The sequence below is a fragment of the Dipodomys merriami genome, unplaced genomic scaffold, assembly GCF_024711535.1.
Source record: "Dipodomys merriami isolate MVZ:Mamm:240054 unplaced genomic scaffold, mDipMer1.0.p SCAF_7, whole genome shotgun sequence".
Lineage (NCBI taxonomy): Eukaryota > Metazoa > Chordata > Mammalia > Rodentia > Heteromyidae > Dipodomys > Dipodomys merriami.
The window spans coordinates 46,474,179-46,494,629 of record NW_027206290.1 but is presented as its reverse complement, the minus strand read 5'-3'; positions in this window follow the sequence as shown (position 1 = coordinate 46,494,629).

The window sequence follows — 20,451 nt, the reverse complement described above, 5'->3', positions numbered from 1 at the left end:
AAAGGCATGTGGCTTCCTGTGAGACCCATCTACCCTGAGTTCAAGTGGGGCTTTTCAGAGAGGGAGGAAACAGAAAATGAGACGAGTGACTCATGTTCCAAAATTCAGAGCTAGGAAGGGTTGGCTTCTGTTAGATTAAAAAATAAAGTTGTTTTTGAAGGAGCTTTTTAAAAATGTGTTTGTTGTGCAGGTAGAGGGCAGATCATGTACCTAGCATGAGCAAGAGCCTGGATTTAATCTCCAACACTGTATGTGCATGTGCGCACACGTACACACGCACACACACAATTTTCATTTCTCACTGGTCATGTGCAGAAGAAATGATCAGTAAATTGTGGATCAATGGGCTGTTTAGTTCATTTTCATGGAAATCCAGTGGTGAGTACCCAAGATACACAGTGTTCTCCAAGTAAGCAGTATCTTTATACTGAAGTCCACTAACACAGTAGAAAAAGGACAATCTTGTTTGCCTAGATAGGCAGACTGCAGAATGCCCACCAGGTGCAGCCATATCCCCCCTGCCCCCCAGCCTCCAGTAGCACAAGCTCAACAAACCTCCATTCTTTATAAAAATAAAAAGAAGCCAGGAGCTGGTGGCTCACGCCTATAATCCTAGCAACTCAGGAAGCTGAGATCTGAAGATTGGGTTCAAAGGCAGCCCATGCAGGAAAGTCCATGAGACTCTTATCTCCAATTAACCACTAGAAAACCAGAAGTAGAGCTCTGGTTCGAAGTGGTAGTGTACTAGATTTGAGCAAAAGAGCTTAGGGCCAGCACCTAGATCCTGAGTTCAAGCCCCATGACTGACAAAACACTGCTGCTGCTGCTGCTCCTGCTGCTGCTACTACTACTAAAAGGATAGCCAAGTGTAGAGAACAACAACAACTACTACTACTATTCCTACTCCTACTACTACTACAAGGATAGCCAAATGTAGAGAAGTGGACAGTTTGTTCTTATGTGTCTCCATTAACCATATTTTTGATTTCATAATAAATCTGGTCCTCGATGACATAAGACAACCATGTCTTCCTGTTCCCCTTAATATGAAAGTACGCCTGCAGATTTACTAGTTATGATGAAATGTACTAACATTTGCAAAGTACAAAGCGTGTGCCCAACATGTATGTACGTGGTGGCCATCATATATATGCACATATGTGTATGTGCTCAACACGGCACTAACTGAAAATTCACATAAATCAAATGCACAGGAGCAAATACTTTCCTCTCCTGAAACAGTGGAGCCTGGCGTGTTGTCTGCAGCCATTACTGGGAATCCAGAAATTACCAGGGTGAACCATGAGTCACCATCCAGGTTTCCAAGACTGCTGCTCTAGACAAAGTGAGTCTTGAGGTTGGCTGAGTAAGTGCACTACTGTACTGGAAAAACAGCACGTTACCCTTCAGGAAGGGTTGAAAAGCATTCTAAAGTGGGTCCTCACCCCTATTTCCAGAAGATCAATTTTTTAGTAATATCATTTCGTACATGTCTTAGGAACAAATCTTCCCAGAGAGGGAAGATGCCCAAGGCATGGAAGCCAATTACAGGCCAACCCCCACACTCTTGATATTCATGGTCACCATGTGTCATGAAATTTCTCATACAGAGCAGAGAGGAACAGACCCACAAACCCTACCCCAGGCTACATAGGACACAGCATAGGGTCAGGTGCCTAACATGAAACTATGGCGACCCCTGGTGGGCCCAGCATTATTGCAACAGCAATCCCCGTGTCTGTGGGAGCTGCCAATCATCAAGGCCTGCATGGGGAGTTGTAGCATAGCAGCAGCAGGTAGGAAGCCACGCTTTAGTATCAAAATGAAACTGTGAGTGGAGACACTCAGGGTTGTAACAATGAACTGTATGGACAGCTTATAAAATACACACAAGTGAAGGGAGTTACGCTTCCGAGTTTTCCAGTGATAGGCCAATTTGAACAATTTTGTGAACTCAGAGCAGAGAGGCTGTCCTAGGGTAATGAGGGCCCCAGAAGATATTAAGAAAGGGATCTGAAAATGAACTGTATAACCTTGTGGGTGGGAGTGGGAGGGGAACACTGGAAGACAGTGAAGGAAGGGGTGACATTATTCAAAAAGAAATGTACTCATTACCTGACTTACGAAACTGTAACTCCTCTGTACATCACTTTTATAACAATTTAAAAATCAAAGGGATTTGAGGATGTGGACTTACCTAATTGAAAACAGGAAGTTCAGGTCAAGACAGCACTTACCACATCCTCAGGGAGATCTTAATACTGACAAACCTTTGATCACACTTTTTTAATATAAGAATTCCAGTATTGTGGCTTAGTGGTAGAATGCTTGCTTAGCATACAGGTAGCCTTGGGTTCGATTACTTAGTACTACATAAATAGAAAAGACCCTAGTCATGAGACTTGAACTCAGGCCCTATGTACTGTTCCTGAGCTTTACAAGGCTCAAGGCTAACACTCGGTACCACTTGATCCATAGTGCCACAGCACTACTTCCAGCTTTTTCTGAGTAGTTTATTGGAGATAAAAGTCTCAGACTTTCCTGCCCAGGCACTTTGAATCAAAATCCTCAGATCTCAGCTACCTGAGCAGCTAGGATTGCAGGCACTGGTGCCTGGTTTATCCTGAGCTTTTTTGCTCAAGACCAGTACTCTACCACTTGAGCCATAGCTCTGCTTTCAGCTTTTTAGTGGTTAGTTGGAAAAGTTGAGTTTCACAGATTTACATGTCCAGGCTAAGCTTTGAACCTCAATCTTGGCCTCCTAAGGTGCCAGGATTACAGGCATGAGCCAAAGACACTCAGGAGTTCTCTACTACTTAAAATTAGCATATGTTTAACTATGCAAGATATTGGTCAAACTTATCCTTTACATATTGCTCTTTGTTAGATCCCTCCCAACCCACTTCTTTTAACAGTTCTTAGTAGGTGTCACCATGTTATTTCCCTGTGCATGTATGTGAGAAACACACACACACACACACACACACACACTACCCTGGTTGTAAACCCAATTAGAAACACGAACTATTTGTCTAGAAGTGTGTATAAATATAGCGTATAAACAACTGCAATAGTGCCACCTTGTGTATGAAAGATCCCTCAGGGACTTTGTAAAAGTCTTCATAAAGAGAAATAGTTATTGTGTTCTCCAGGTGATACAATGGGCAGCCACGGTGACTGGTAGACAGGCAGGCTACAGGGGCTCCACCATGGTGTGCATTATCTTTTCTGAGGTCTTGGATAAAAAAGAGAAAACCATTGTGGCCAGTGGCTCATGTCTGTAATCCTAGCCTCTCAGGAGGCTGAGATCTGAGGATCACAGTTCAAAAGCAGCCCGGGCAGAAAAGTCCTCAGACTCTTATCTCCAATTAACCAATCAAAACCCAGAAGTGGTGCTGTGGCTCAAAGTGGTAGAGCACTAGCCTTGAGCAAAAGAGCTCAGGGACAGCACCCAGGCTAAGTTCAAGCCCCACAACCAACAAAGAGAAAGAGACAGAGAGACAGAGACAGAGAGAGAGAAACCTATTAGAAAATAATAATGCAGGACCCAGGACTTTGGACCAAAAAACAAACAAAAACCCCTGCCTATCTGGAGGAAATTCTGGGCCAGGGACTGACAGCGTAACGCTCTCCTCAGATGTCAGTCTCTCATCATCAGTAGCTATGCTTTTCTATCTCCTTTCCATATCCCCTCACCTTCTCCAACCCCTGCCATTTCCTGGCTTGAATTCAAGGTGTGGGCACTATCCCTGAGCTTCTTTTACTCAAGGCTAGCACTACCACAGTGCCACTTCTGGCTCTTTTCTTTATGTGGCACTGAGTATCAAACCCAGGACTTCATACATACTAGGCAAGCACTTTACCACTAAGCCACAGTCCCAGCCCATACATATGCTTTTGAAAGCAAAAAAGTGACTTCTGTGAGCAGTATTTATGACACATACTAAGCTGATGATGTAACAAAATGTACCCATGCTAAAACCGTTGGCCCTGATAACTAAACTCTCCTCATGCAATGGAGTTGATTCTCATTTATAAGGCAGGCCCAATATGTATTCCTTGGGTCTCTTGGTTTACAAAAGGAAAGAAATGGTAATAATTACTGACTACCAAGAAGTTTATTCTTGGATACAAGTCATTGAGAAGTAGAATCAATCTACCTGGTCAAGATTCAGTCTAGCTGAATTATGAAATTGAGGAAAAGGGGAAATTGTCAGTATCTCATTATATACAATATCAGAGTCTCACTGTGTAATTTTGTTACTTCGGTGACAAGTTACCACATATTCACTGATTTCAAACACATAAAAACTATCTTTTGGGGGCTGGGAAGTTGACTCAGTGGTAGAGTGCTAGCTTCGCATGCATGAGGCCCTGGGTTTGATTCCTCAGCACCACATAAACAGAAAAGGCCAGAAGTGGTGCTGTGGCTCAAGTGGTAGAGTGCTAGCTTTGAGCTGAAGAACTCAGGGACAGCGCGCAGGCCCAGAGTTCAGGCCCCACGACCAACTCCCCCCAAAAAACCCTAAAACAAAAAACTATTATTTTATTGTTTTGGCAATCAGAAATTCAAAGTGTCACTGTGTGTTCTCAGGGCTGGTTCTTTCTACAATTTCTAGGAAAGAACCATGCATTTACCAGCATCTGGAGGCTAACTACATTCTAGAGTTCAGGTAAGCTCCCTCTATTTTCAGGGCCAGCAAACAATGTGGCATCTCTCTTATCTGACTTCCGGCCTTCCTATTTTGTTTTGTGCCATTAAGGGGGCTTGATTTCTAGATCTGGACACACTGTCTTTTGTCTTTTTCATTCAAAGTTGGCATTCTACCACTTAAGCCACAGCTTTGCATCCCTATTTTCTGGTACTATTGGGGTTTTGAACTCACAAGCCTTATACTTGATAGACAAATATTCTGCCACTTTAGTCACTATAGTCACTATTTGCTTTATGGTCCATTTCCCCCACCCCCACCCCCCCACCACACACATAGGGTCTCAATTTTTGCTTAAGACTTTGATCCTATGCTTCCATGCCAGGCTTGCTCACTGAGTCTGCTTTGCACAAACTGGCCTTTAATTCTGATCCTCCTGATCATAACCTCCTAAGCAAGCAGGAATACAGGCATGAGCTACTATACCCAAACTTCCTGCTTTCTTTTCTTTTTCTTTTTTTTTGTTGGGGGGGGGAGGGGGTGTCTCATCCTGGGGTTTGCACTTGCCTCCAGGATGCTCTCTGAGCTTCTTTTGCTCAATACTAGTACTCTACCAATTGAGCCACATCTCTACTTCTGGCTTTTCTGGTAGTTAATTGGAGATAAAAGTCTCGACTCCTGTCTGGCCTGGCTTCAAACCCTAATCCACAGATCTCAGCCTCCTGAGTACCTAAGATTATAGGTGTGAGCCACCGGTGCCCAGCCTATAGTTTACCTTTTTAAAAATGAGCATATGTTACTTGTACAAGAGGAGTTCCTAACATTTTCATACATGTAAGCAATTTTTTTTTCCAATCAACATCATCCCCTATCACTCTCTCCTATCCAACTCCCTCTTTTCTTAAAACAATTTTGGCTAATTTCATCTTTATGTTTTTTGTCAATATTGGGGCTTGAACAGCCTGGGCGTTGTCTCTGAGCTCTTCAGCTTAAGGTGAGTACTCTTCACTTGAGCGACAGCGCCACTTCAGGTTTTCTAGTTGTTAATTGGAGATAACAGTCCTTACAGACTTTCCTTACCCAGGCTGGCTTTGAAGCACAATCCTCAGACCTCAGCCTTCTGACTAGCTAGGATTACAGGCATGAGCCACCAGTGCCCAGCTAATTTCATCTTTTTTTTTTTTTTTAACATACAAAGTACTTCAACCATATTCTTTTTTTTTTTCTTTTTTGGCCAGTCCTGGGGCTTGAACTCAGGGCCTAGGCACTGTCCAAGGCTAGCACTCTATCACTTGAGCCACAGCACCACTTCTGGCTCTGTTTATGTTGTACTGAGGAATCTAATCCAGGGCTTTGTGCATGCTATGCAAGCATTCTACCACCAAACCACATTCCTAGCCCCCATATTCATTCTTACTCACCCTCTTTGTTAGCCCTTCCTCCTCTCATCCAAGCCTGTTTTACTTTCCTGTCATTTTCTTTTTACAACTGTGTATGAATTGTACCAAGTAATTTCATTATTTCAGATATGTACTATCTTACATTTTGCATGGAATAACCGTATCTATTATTTTCTCCCTTCCCTTACCCCTTTCCACATATCACTAGCCTGCCTTGAGGAATATAGCCTCTTATTATCGATACAAAGCTGAAGGAACATTTCTTCCATGGAATTCTCTGGTATATTTTAAATATTTTCTAGAAGGAAATGTTATCTTTGAGCTTTAAAGGCAGATTTTTGCCTTTAGGCGAAATCAATTGTCTAGGCAATGGTAACTGTAACCTGGAAACTGCTGTGGTACCTGCTGCCCCCTGCAGGCAGATGTTATTTCGTAATTATAGCAGCTTTCAAGGTGAGTCCCAGTGTAGGGCAGGGAGGCCTTGAAGTCCTTTCCAGGGGACCTGTGCTAGCAAAACTATACAATTTAAGTCCTACTGGTTAAAGATTTTTGCTTCTCTATTAACTACTAGACCTTTAGCACTTAGAACAATGTGAAACACATTGAAAGAGCTCCTACACAAATTAGTTTATCTGAAATAAGACAAAGACTTCAATAATAGGTAAAAGAAAACAATGAAAAGGAAATAGTTCACAAGGAAATAAAGGAAACAAGAGTAGCTAAATCTCCCTTGGGAGTCTTGGCTACAATCCACCTGCTTCAATCTCTCAAGTGCTGGGATTATATGCATATCACACCTTGGGAAATGCTCAGCTGTCTTCTTAGGAAACAAACCAAATCTGTGATATTATAAATCCCCTATCATCTTCATAAATATGAAGAGGTAATTAATCACACTGATGACATTCATTGAGTTCCAAAATTAGTAGTATTACATTTGGTTTGTTCTTAGAAAATAACACAAAAATATATAAGTATATATATATATATATGTATATATATAAAATCAATGAATATTTATAGGCAGTATAAATAGCTGAGGCCCACACCTCTAATCCTAACTGTTTGTGATGCTGAGATCAGGAGAGTTATGATGCAAGCCCAAACTGGGCAGCCACAGGAGACTCTCCTCAACCAGCAGCCAGCTATGATGTGGGCACCTACCATCCCAACCCACAACATAAACCTGCTTTTTTTGTTTTTGTTTTTGCTTTGTTTTTGGTTGGTCATGGGGTTTGAACTCTGGGCCTGGGTGCTGTCCCTCAGCTCTTCAGTTTAAGGCTAGCGCTCTACCACTTGAGTCACAGCATCACTTCTGGTTTTCTGGTGGTTAATTGGAGATAAGAGTCTCAGACTTTCCTGCCTGCCTGGGTTGGCTTTGAACCACGATCCTCAGCTCTCAGCCGGTGCCCGGCCTGATATGAACCTTAAAATAGACAAATTGAAGCTGGGTGCCAATGGCTCACACCTGTGACCCTAGCTTCTCAGGAGGCTGAGATGTGAGGACAATGGTTTGAAGCCAGCCTGGGCAGGAAAGTCTGTTATCCCCAATTAACCACCAAAAAGGCCATAAGTGATGAGTGCTAGCCTTGAGCAAAAAAAAAAGTTCAGTTTTCAGGCCCTGAGTTCAAACCTCAAACAGGCAGGCATTACACACACACACACACACACACACACACACGCACACGCACACGCACACGCACACGCACATGCAGACAGGCAAATTGAAGGTCTAGGTATGCAATAAGGCAGACCCTATCTCAACATAACCAGGGAAAGAAAGGGCCAGAGAAGTGGTTCAGCAGTAGAGCACCTACCTATTAAGTGTGAGGCCCAGAGTTCAAACCCCTGTAACTAAGAAAAAAAAGTTTCTACTTATATTCCAAAACAGCCTTTCCCACAGCTACATAAAGATTCATTCAACTACTTAACCAAGTTTTCTGATCACTATCTACATTCTCATAGCTTTCCAAATCATCCACAGCCTACTGGATGATCTCGAGGTGAATATAAAGTGTCCATTGTAGAACAACACCAGTATCATGGTGGAATGGAGATACATTTCCCATCGTATTCCCATGTGGAATAGGGTTTGAAGAGAATTCTGTAGTAAAAGATAATAAAAGTGTAACACAGAATAAGGGAGACTTGAGCACAATTCTATAATAGAACAGAAATCACACCTGGCTGTTTAAAAGAAAAAAAAATCCTTTCCAAAAATAAGGCTTCTGGGAACAGCTGCTCTTTGCCAACTATTTCTGCTAAATGAAGAAAGCACAGGCAAGGAATGCCTGGCAAAGCAGATGCCAAGGAAAGGTGCAGTCAGAGGCAATGAGTGGAAGAGGGGTGGCAGCCTGCTGGGCTGAAACTGCATATTAACAAGAACTGAAACTTCATAGAAACTCAAGTCATCACAGGCAGCAACATCCCACAAAACAAGAAAACATTCCACGACCTCATCAGTCTCCTGACTGACCATTGGCTCTGCTGAATCACAAAACACAGTAAAGAAAACACATGTGCCTTGGGAATATCCTGGGACAAAGCTTACCAGGCCAGCTTGGCCAGTGGCCTGAACCCCTGCCTTGGGTCTGACCCTTGACAATTTTCCCCTGCACTCAGCAGGGGAAAGGAGTCACTAGTTCATGTCTTCATTACATCGAAGGAACTACACATAATAAGCTAGTCAACAGACTTCTTCAACTTCTGAGAAGAGAAATATACACTTTCTTTTTCTTTTTTTCCTGTCCTGGGGCTTGAACTCAGGGCCTAGGTGTTGTCCCTGAACTTTTTTGGTCAGTTGTGGGGCCTCAACTCTGGGCCTGGGAGCTCTCCCTCAGCAATTCAACTCAAACCACTCCAATTCAGCTCAAGCCACAACTCCACTTCCGTTTTTTTCTGCTTATGTGGTGCTGAGGAATCAAACCCAGGGCCTCATGCATGCAAGGCAAGCGCTCTATCACTGAGCCACCTTCCCCGCCCCCTGTCCCTGAACTTTTTTTTTTTAAGTTTTTTTTTTTGTGTGTGAACATACTGTACAGAGGGGTTACAATTACATGGGCAGGATAATGCGTACATTTCTTATCAAGCATTGCAGCCTCCTCCTTTGTTTACCCTTCACATCCCTTCCCAGCCTCCCTCCCCCCCCCACCGTTGTAAAGCTCGTTTTCGACATGACAACTTGTACTTCTCATTGTTGCAATAGGTCCACCTGTATCCTTAAAAGACTTGTTTTTCCCCATCTCCTCCACAAGTTATACTGACATCAAATATAGTGAAAGCAGGGGTTATACTGTGGGGGAGGGACATACAAAGCAACAAAGAGATAATCTTATAAATGCGTTAGAAACAAATGCATGAAAGAAAAAAACATTAAAATACATATCTAAGGGTTCATTTTCCTAACATCACATTATCTGTCCCTGAACTTTTTTTGTGCTCAAGCATAGTACTCTACCACTTGAGCCACAGTTCCATTTCTAGTTTTCAGGTGGTTAATTAGAGATAAGAGTCTCATGGACTTTTCTGTCCAGGCTGGCTTTGAACCCCAATCCACAGATCTCAGCCTCCTGAGTAGCTAGGATTACAGGTATGACCCACCAGTGCCCAGCTTATGTGCACATTTCTTTTTTTTCTTTTTGTGGCCAGTCTTGCAGCTTGAACTTAGGGCCTGGGCACTGTCCTTGAATATCTTTTTCTCAATGCTAGCACTCTACCACTTGAGCCACAGCACCACTTCTGGCTTTTTCTGTGTATGTGGTACTGAGGAATTGAACTAGGGACTTCATGCATGCTAGGCAAGCACTCTACCACTAAGCCACCTTCCAAAGCCCTTATGTGCACATTTCTAAGCCAAGTTCTCAAACCTCAGAGGAGATATCTCAGTGGAGACCAGAGGCTGAGTACTGTTGCACTACCAGTGGTTAGTCTGGCAGGAAATAGTGATCCACACACCACTGACATCTCCTCAGACAGTAGGTCCTCCTTGTGGAAAGGAAGTGTGGCTCAAGTGGTAGAATGCTAGCCTTGAGTACAAAAGGTCAGGGACAGTGCCCAGGAACTGAGTTCAAGCCCCCAGGACAGGCACAAAAACATTAGATAAACAGTGGCCATTAACTCAGTCCAGTACCTTCTGCAGCAAGGAAATACTAGCAGAAATACTCCGGAATCTCATCCATGAGTCATTTCAAAACATGCCAGGAATACTTGACTAAAATATAATTGGCCAAGATTAGCCTCAATCACTGAAATCAAAGTTGACATCTTGTGACTAGAATACCAGGAAACTACTCCACCCAGGAAAACAAGTTGTTGGACCACCTGTCCTAGCCAGCCCCCAGACGGCGCAGAGAGCAGAAAGCGCTGGCTCTAGGAGAGGCAGCCACGGGGGCAAGCTCAGCCTCACTGCATCCACACAACTTCCGGCTGAGGGTATGTTCACCTCAGTACGCACAGTTCAAGTTTCAGCTCCCCAAACTGCTCCAAACCCTGTATGTAAACTTCCTGCCCTAGCTAGGCAAGGCTGCCTTCCAAACTGTTTAATATACATTATCTTTCATTCCTTGTAGATCTATGTCAGGCACTGGCAGGTCATACCTATAATCCTAGCTACTCAGTAAGAGGCTGAGATCTGGAGGACTGTAGTTCAAAGCTGGCCTGAACAGAAAAAGACTCCACTTCCAAAATAACCAGCCAAATGCCAGACTTAAAGTGTGACTCAAGTCTTCAGAATGTCAACTGAGCAAGAAAGATTAGCAAGAGCAGGATCTTAGTTCAAACTCCAGTACTGGGGGAAAAAATATTAAAAAGTACATACTGCCAGGCCCTGGTGGCTCACGCCTGTAATCCTAGCTACTCAGGAGGCTGAGATCTGTGGATTGGGGTTCAAAGCCAGCCTGGGCAGAAAAGTCCATGAGACTCTTATCTCCAATTAACCACAGGAAAACCAGAAGTGGTGCTGTGGCTCAAGTGGTAGAGCGCTCACCTTGAGCTGAAAAGCACAGGGATAGCACCCAAGCCCAGAGTTCAAGCCCCACAACCAACAACAACAACAAAAAGTACATACAAGTAAGTCATAACTCTGCTGCATTTGAAAATTAAAGAAGTTGGCAAACCATACAGAAGGTATAAGTGGAGTGCTAGTGATCACACCTATAACCCTAGCTACTCAGGAAGCTGAGATCTAAGGATTTAAGTTTGAAGACAGCCCAGAGAGGTAAATCTGTAGGATTCTTTTCTCCAATTAACCCCCAGAAAACTGGAAGTGGAGCTGTGGCTTAAAATGGTAATGTGCTAGTCTTGAACAGAAAAGCTCAGTGACAGCACCCGGGCCCAGAGTTCAAGCCCCACAACCAAAAAACAAACAAACAAAAAGACCCAATGCACTGCACCATAAATACTTGTGCAGTCAGGAACAGGACACAGGCTATAGGCAGAACTGCTTGAAGTCAGCCAGAGGCTCTCCAAACAGACCGTGTCAACCACAGTTCCCATCCCACACCCATAAACAAAGCAACACTGACCTAGCTTGGAGGCTGACCACAGGATCATGTGGTTGAGGCCAGGAGGGGTTATCTATTGAGAGACTGTTTAAGAAAAATTAATTACATGGGGCTGAGAAGGTGGCTCAGTGGTAGAGCACTCACCTTGCATGCCTGAGGGCCTGGGTTCGATTCCTCAGCACCACTTAAGAAAAAAGCCGGAAGTGGTGCTGTGGCTCAAGTGGTAGAGCGCTAGCCTTGATCTGAAGAGCTGAGGGACAGCGCCCAGGCCCAGAGTTCAGGCCCCACGACCGGACCCCCCAAAAAAATATTAATTACATACTTACATAGACACAGAAAGCACACAAAAATCCATAAATTTATATAAAAAGAACATATAAGCGAGACACCTGTAGCTCAGCCTTTAATCCTAAATACTAAAGAGTGAGGGCCAAGTGCTGGTGGCTTATGCCTGTAATCCGTGGCTTATGCCTGTAATCCTAGTTACTCAAGAGGCTGAGACTTGAGGATTATGATTCAAAGCCAGCCCAAGCAGGAAAAGTTCATGAGAGTCTTATCTTCAGTTTACTACCAAAAAACCAGAAGTGGAGCTATGGCTCAAAGTAGGAGAGCACTAGCCTTGAACAGAAAAGCTCACGGACAACATGTAGATCCTGAGTTCAAGCCCCAGTATTGGTACAAATGCACCCCTACAAGGCAAAAAAAACTGAGAAGCTGCCTCATTTTTTTTCTTTGGGGGTAAGGGGACACTCGTAGGGCTTAAACTCTGAGCCTGGGCGCTGTCCCTCAGTTCTTCAGCTCAAGCCTAGTGCTCTACCACTTAAGCCACAGCACCACTTGCAGTTTTCTGTTGGTTTAGTAGCGATAATAGTCTCACGGGACTTTGCTGCCTGGACCGAAATCCTCAGATCTCAGCCTCTTGAGTTGGTAGGATTACAGGCGTGAGCCATTGGCATCCTGCTGAGAAACTGCCTCTTTAAGAAGCCAGAAAATGTACCCTGGAAGCCAGACGCTGGTAGCTCATACCTGTAATCCTAGCTACTCAGGAGGCTGAGATCTGAGGATTATGTTTCAAAGCCAGCCCAGGCAGGAAAGTCTGTGAGATTCTTACCTCCAATAAACCACTACAAAAACTGGAAGTGGCACTGTGGCACAAATGGTAGAGCACTTACCTAGAGCTGAAGAGCTCAGGGACGGCGCGCAGGCCCAGAATTCAAGTCCCACAACTGACAAAAAGAACACACACACACACACACACACACACACACAACACGCACACACACACACACTCACTCTGGAGGGGCTAGATGCCCACCTATCTATGGCTGGGAATGTGGCTTAGTTGTAGAGTGCTTGCCTAACATGCTTGAAGTCCTGAGTTGGAGTCCTCAGTACCACAAAAACATTAAGAGAAGGAAGTGGTGCTGTGGCTCAAGTGGTAGAGTGCTAGCCTTCAGCAAAAGTTGTTCAGGGGCAGTGCCTCAGCCCTGAGTTCAAGCCCCAGGACTGTCCCCCCCCCCACACACACACCAAAAAAAAAAAAAAAAAAAAAAGACACCTGTCTAGCAAATCCGAGTTCAAACCCTAATAGCACCAAGAAATAAAAGATAAAATTAACCTAGAAGATATTTAGTGAAAATAGTTGAAAAGGAACAATTTAGTTTCTTACATACATATATACATGTATATGTACATATATGTATAAATATATGTAAATATATATTTCTAATTTTCTTACAAGAGATTAAAAGTATGGCTGGATGTTTATAGGTTTCTGTTGGTTGTGGGGCTTAAACTCAAGGCCTGAGCATTGTCCTGATATCTTTTGTTAAAGGCTAGTGCTCTTACCACTTTGAGCCACATTTACACTTCTAGTTTTCTGATTAATTGAAGATGAGTCTTTTTTTTTTTTTTTTGTCCTGGGACTTGAACTCTAGGCCTGGGTGCTGTCCCTCGGCTCTTCAGCTCAAGGCTTACACTACCGTTTGAGCCTCAGCACTTCCAGATTTCTGAGTGGTTTATTGGAGATAAGAGTCTCACAGACTTTCCTGCCTGGTCTGGCTCTAAACCACGATCCTCAGATCTCAGCCTCTTCAGCAGCACATTTGTCATCTTAACTACTCAGGAGGCAGAGATTGGGAGGTTCCTGGTTCTATGTTAGCCAGAGCAGAAAGTTGGTGGTATTCCATCTCAATGAGAAAAGCTAGTGGGTGGTCTGTCATTCCAGCAACAGGACAAGCATACATCCAGAACTGTGGTCCAAGCGAGCCTGGGCAAAAAGTGAGACCTTACTTCAAAAAATAACCAGAGTGGAGTGCTGTAAAACAGCTACTCAGGAGGCTGAGATCTGAGAATTGTGGTTCAGAGCCAGACCAGCACAGTCTGAGCAGTAATGTCTGTGAAACTCTTTATCTCCAATTAACCCCCAAAGTCAGAAGTAGAGCTGTAGTGTAAATGGTAAAGTACCTGTCTAGCAAATGGAAATCCAACCAGAGTACCACAAAAAAATATCACAAATTTACACATAAGATAGCTAAAAGCCACCTGCAACTTAATGTCGCTTGTAGGGAGAAACAAACTAGTAACTAGTAACTTCAACTCTTAACACAAAGAGGCTTAGGGACAGTGCCCAGGCCCTAAATTCAAGTCCTAAGACTGGCTTTTGCTGATCCTGGGGCATTAACTCAGGGCCTGCCAGCATACTATCCCTGAACTTCTTTGTGCTCAAGGCTAGTGCTCTACCACTTGAGACACAGTGCCATTTCGGGCTTCTTTTGGGTTCACTGGAGCTAAGAGTTTCACAGATTTTCCTGCCTGGGCTAACTTTGAACAGTGATCCTCAGATGTCAGCCTCTACAGTAGTTAGGATTATAGGTGTGAGCCACGGGGCGTCCAATTTAGTGAATGTTTTACTGTAAATTGTTCCCAAAGTTGCAACAAGCAAGCTTAAGAAGTATCTGATAATCTTTTTTGGTTGGTTATGGGGCTTGAACTCAGGGCCTGGGTATATGCCTGAGCTTTTCCACTCAAGGATAGAACAACACTACCACTCTGAGCCACAGTGCCACTTCCAGTCTTCTAGTAGTTAAACAGAGATAGCGTTTCATGACCTTTCCTACCTGGGCTGGTTTTGTACTCTGATCCTTCGATCTCAGCCTCGAGTGGCTAGAAATACAGGGCATGAGCCACCAGTGCCCCACTGTCACATTTACTTTATCAGCCCCTTTCTACATGGTTTTCCTAAGTCATGTAAAAATTAGCCATGAGGTTCAGCTAGGATTACAGGCATAAGCCACCAGTAGCCAGGTGCCTTTGATCATCTTGACCAGTCGTCTCCATACTTCTTTCTTCTGCTACATGCACAGCTGGCCTCTCACAGAGAATTTGTGTTCCTGGCTCACAATGGCCCTTACTCTTGGTTGACCAGCTGCAGCTCTGGGTCAGGCACTCATCTAGGCAAAAGCTGATGAGGCCTCTGGACAAGGCACACTGGCAATAAAATACTGCCGCTCACAACCTGCTGGTCAAACTGGCCCAACAGGACCAGTACAGGAAATCAAGACTCTCAACATAAATTTTGATATGGTAGGATGATCAAACTTTTTATTCCTTCCTGTGCCTATCATATTAACATAACTCATATCATAAAGATCATCACAATAAAAAAGTTCAGGGCTGGGGGCACTGTTCAAGTGGAAGAGTACTTGCCTAGCAACCATGAGGTCTAAGTTCGAATCCTAGTGCTGCCTAGTATTAAAAATAAATGGCCAGGGGCTGGGAAGGTGGCTCAGTGGTAGAGCACTTGCCTTGCATGCTCGAGGCCCTGGGTTCGATTCCTCAGCACCACATAAGAAAAAAGCCGGAAGTGGCGCTGTGGCTCAAGTGATAGAGTGCTAACCTTGAGCTGAAGAGCTGAGGGACAGTGCCCAGGCCCAGAGTTCAGGCCCCACGACCGGACTCAAAAAACTAAAAATAAATGGCCAAAGTTCAGATTTCAAGGATATTCAACCAAGTTGAAGCTACTATCACTGTCCAATTCCAGAATATGTTTAACTCCACTGTAGTCACTCCCAAATCTTCCTTCCCAACCTTGGTAGTCCACCCAGACCTACACTCTATGCATTCACTTATTTCATTTTCTTATATGGGAATTCAACTGCAAGAAACTGAGAAGCTACAATTTGAGAGATTGAACTAGGAGTCTATTAGAAAGTTGGGCCGGGCGCTGGTGGCTCACGCCTGTAATCCTAGCTACTCAGGAGGCTGAGATCTGAGGATCACGGTTCAAAGCCAGCCCGGGCAGGAGAGACCGTGAGACTCCTATCTCCAATAAAACCACCAGAAAACCGGAAGTGGTGCTGTAGCTCAAGTGGTAGAGTGCTCTCCTTGAGCTGAAGAGCTAAGGGACAGCGCCCAGGCCCAGAGTTCAAGCCCCACGACCGACAAAAAAAAAAAAAAAGAAAGTTGGCCATTTTCAGGTGGAATCCAGTCTCAAAGACCTGCAGCCCAGAATGTAGATTGCACAAAGCTTTAAGCCAAAAACCACATTTGGGGGGAGACCTAAGCCCAACAAAAGCATGGGGGGTGGGGGGTGTACTACATACACTGGCTCAGGCAGTAGTGTCAAGTTCAAACACCAGTACCGCCCCCCCTTATATGCGTGTGTGTGCGCGTGCGTACGTGTTCTCTCTCTCTCTCTCTCTCTCTCTCTCTCTCTCTCTCTCTCTCTCTCTCTCTCTCTCTCTCTCTCTCTCTCTCCCCCAGCTGTGATCACTCAGCCCCAAAACAAGGAGTTTTTAATGCACCTAGGTCTCAGTCCCAGTCCCCCACAGCACCTGGGGGAAAGCCAAGTATAGCAGAGGCTCACCTGCCACAGCGCAAAGCTGAGCCCATCAATGGTTCCTTGGCCCTCTTCACCAGGCAGAGTATATAAGATCAGCACCCACTAGAGCGGCGAGGGGGAAACACAGTACTTGTCTCTCTGAAGGGACATCTGCTACTCAGCTCCTTTGGGAGAGAAGGCAGTCCCCTAGGGCCTAATTCTAGACTTTATAAACAATGTCGAAGCTCTTGACATTTCCTCCATTCAAAATGACATGCATCTTTATCTTGGATCAAAGATCACACAGACACATAAAATCCATGGAAAAAAACCCTCTCGTTTATTTGATTAAACAAAAATAAAATAAGCTGCATAGGAACATTTTTAAAGTCCAAAGAGACACCAACTTTGTTTTAAGGCTGTGGTAGCTGATACAGCATCTCCTTGCCACCTTGTCCAGCCCTCTCTGTGGACCACAGCGATACATTCAGAAGCCTGTTAGCAAACACAGGAGTTTAAACACTTTTCCATTGGTTCTTCACCTGTTCATTGCCTGTCATGCCTGCGGCCTGCAATACTAACATACAAGGTTTAAAAGTAAAAACAAAACAGGAAAGGTCAGGGAGACAGGTGTGTATAATTAACAGAAACCCACTTCTGCCAAAAAGTTTGGGGAAATGCCCCACCTACCCACGGCAATGTGGGGTCCACACTGCCACCGCAATGCCCACTCACAATGGAGTGGTATGCAATGGCACCCCAGCTGGGCCTGTAGTGAGCTTCCTGCAGCCCAGGAGCTATTCTGGTGGCACATAATCCTATTGATTTGCCTTGGAGAAATAACAGAAAATCAGAGGTTTGGTCAGTCTAGTATCAAGCAACCTGCCTCTGTGACATGTTGCCAAATTCTGTATTTATTCTCTTTAAAAACAAAAACTGAGTCATATATTCTACACTTAAAGCATTTTTGCTGACCAGGCATGAGAGCTAATGGACAGTATTAAGCAAGATTCATTAAAAGGAAAAAAAAAAATACAAACAACCCTCCCACCCACCCAACTACATGTAACATGCTAAACACCCCTTTTACCCACCCACCCCCGTCTGCATTGACGTTAGGGGAAAAGGAAAAAAACAAAAACAAAAACAACTTTCTTATGACCTTAAAAACAAGAAAATCCAATAAATGAGAAACATCTTCCTTTGAAGAAAGATAACTACAGACTGTTAGAAAGAGAACTATACCAGAACTGATGATTTCAAGAAAGTAAACACTTCCCTACACACGCCAACATTCTGCCAGTGTGCCGAGATAACCCTAAGAAAAACACTACCTGAGCTGGAAGTTAATACAATCATTAAAAGAGGTCTAAGACCGTGTGGAACACAACACTTTTAAAACCATTACTGGTTAAATGGAGATGGAAAAACATCTCACCAGGCTGGCTTTTTAACCCGTAAGATCAGTTTTTAAAATAGACATCCTTGAGGTATATTTCTTCAACCATGACAGTCATAAACCCAACTTAGGAGGACCCTAACAGTGGTCTTCAGACCCTCTCATCCAATCACATCTGACATTTTACCAGGAAAGAAGACAGGAAGAGGGTCAATACAGTATATCCTGATAATGTGCTTCTTCAAATTTATCAAGTATTCAACAAACAAGGAACAAGAAAAATAAGGGGGAGGGAGGGAAACAACCCGTTCATGTCACCTTTGGTAGAAAAGGAAATCAAAAGAGCAACACATCTTTCTCCAGTCACTGCAGTGGAAACAGCTGAGTTTAGAAGGCTCTCAGTACAATCGCAAAGTCAAAGGGCCTCATTCCCTTCAAATACCTGATGTTTCAATTTGACCTCTAGGGTATTCCCCTAAAAAGTTCTTTGCAGACATTCAAATACAGATAAAATATTTTTCTCTTGAAGAGAAAAAGAGACCTAAAGGTCCTCATTTTTGCAGTTAAGTCCTATAATGGGTCAAATTAACCAGTAGTTTCATAATACTGAAAAATGTGATAGACAGAGGTATGTATAATTCTATTGAGGGGAGGGGAAGGGGAGCCAGATTGGTTAAGAACTACTTGCATTTATTTTTAAAGGTTAATCTTTTCTCCTGAGAGACATCAGGTCCAGATTTATGAAAAGATCTGGTCTAGATCGAGAGGTAGCTTTCCCACTTTTGCCTGCTCCCCACTAGATTACAACAATTCTTTTCAAGCTGTTTTAGCTAAAAGTGAGGTAGATAAGACTTTTATCACAAGTGAGGTAGAAACCAAACAAAGGCAATCAATGTGGATGGAGTGCTGTGCCTGTGCCCTGGCCCACAGGAAGCAAAAGAGAAGCCAGAGAAAGCTGCAGGCCTAGGAAGACCTGACCCTATGCAATCACCGTTGCATGAGTGTGACTTTTATACAGGCCCAGACTGTTGAAAACTCAGTAAGAGGGAGGTCCTAAATAAATACCCTAAGTACTTTTTGGCACCACTGGATTAAAAAAACAAAACAGAAACGGGGGAGGGAAAAAAAAAAAAAAGCCTAAAACTTTGGCATATCTTTCACTATCTACCAGAACACAGCAATTCTAGGATCTTCCAAATAGGAAAACAACACATAACAAACAGAATTCTGCTGCTTCAAGCCTAAAAGATTTCTCTCCTGGAATTAAGCTTTGGCTTAAAACAGACTGAGGCCAGCCCACCTCAAGCTATTCTCTCAAAGCTCCGTCACAAAGTGTCTTCGTTCTGGCAACTTCTTTGGCCCAACACATAATTGAGAATCTGTTTGGGTTACCCTTCTATGTTTCCCAAATAAGTTAAACTTACAAGGGCATTGATTGAGGAGTTAGTAGTGCACTTGCGATTCAGCCCAGGCTGCTGGGCCCAGCTCACTCAAGGATCTCCTGGCAGCCTCAACAAAGCACAGGTGGAGACCAGATTTGCTCCAAACTGTACCAGGAAATCAATCTTTTGTTTCTTTGTTTTTAAAGACCACCCTTTTGAAATGTTAAGTAGGTGCCAACCTATGGGCCATTTCGATTTAACATCTCAATAGCCAAACCTATATAGCCCTAATGCCAATGGGCACCTCAAAACACACACCGCTACCACCAGACCACTAGTTCTACATGGAAAACCACCATGCAATCATCATTCACTCCCTAGAAACATTTTCAGCTCTGCAGCCAAGGACTTTACTGTTTTCACCTTGTTGAAGACAATCCTCTTTGACCCAATTCTTACCTACCTCACAATGGGCGGAAGTAACACATTTGAATGCAGGTATTAGACCAGCCTTACACTGGAGAGCACCAAACTTTGGCCTTTATCATCTTGCTTTGTTTGGGAACATTCCGCCTATACCAATAAACACTATCCAAAGTGCTTAGCACCAATCCCTAGGGGCCAGAAGTCAATGGTGGGCAACCACAAACAGCTACTTGCTTTAAAAACAAGTTTCCCAAATGTGACTAATGTTTCTCAGATGCTAGTCACTCACCCTTCTGGGTGCAAAAAAGGTTAAGGGGAGCCCCACATTCGAGGATGCAGAGGCAGCATCTCTCACATACACAGTTGCTCTAAGCCTGCATGCACACTGGTCCCTCTATTGATTATTAAAGACCTGACCTCATCATTGCAGCCATGGAGGTGAAACTTTGGCTTACAACCAAACCCACAGCAAAACTTAAGGGTTTTGTTTTGTTTTGGGTTTTTTTTTGTTTTTTTTTTTTTTTCCCTATTGCTGCTTACCAAGAATATTTCTCATTTACTTAACAGTATTCCCCCTACAGAAGGGGAAGTTAGGAACGAAGGAGGGAAGACAACCCTGGGAAGAAAGTGGATTAAAAGAACAGAACATCAAAGTGGAAGAAATCTACTAAAAAAAAACTTTGTCCAGCCACAACCAAACTTAGGATTCTGAGAACATTTTTTAATCAAGATCCATTTCTTCACTTAAAAACCAAAAGCAAAAAACTTAGAAGCGTGTAAAGGCAGTTGTCTGATATCTAAGGGTGACTTGCTGGCCAGTGAGGAGTAGGAAGAAAGTCACCTCTGAGTTACTCCACTCCTTTACCAAA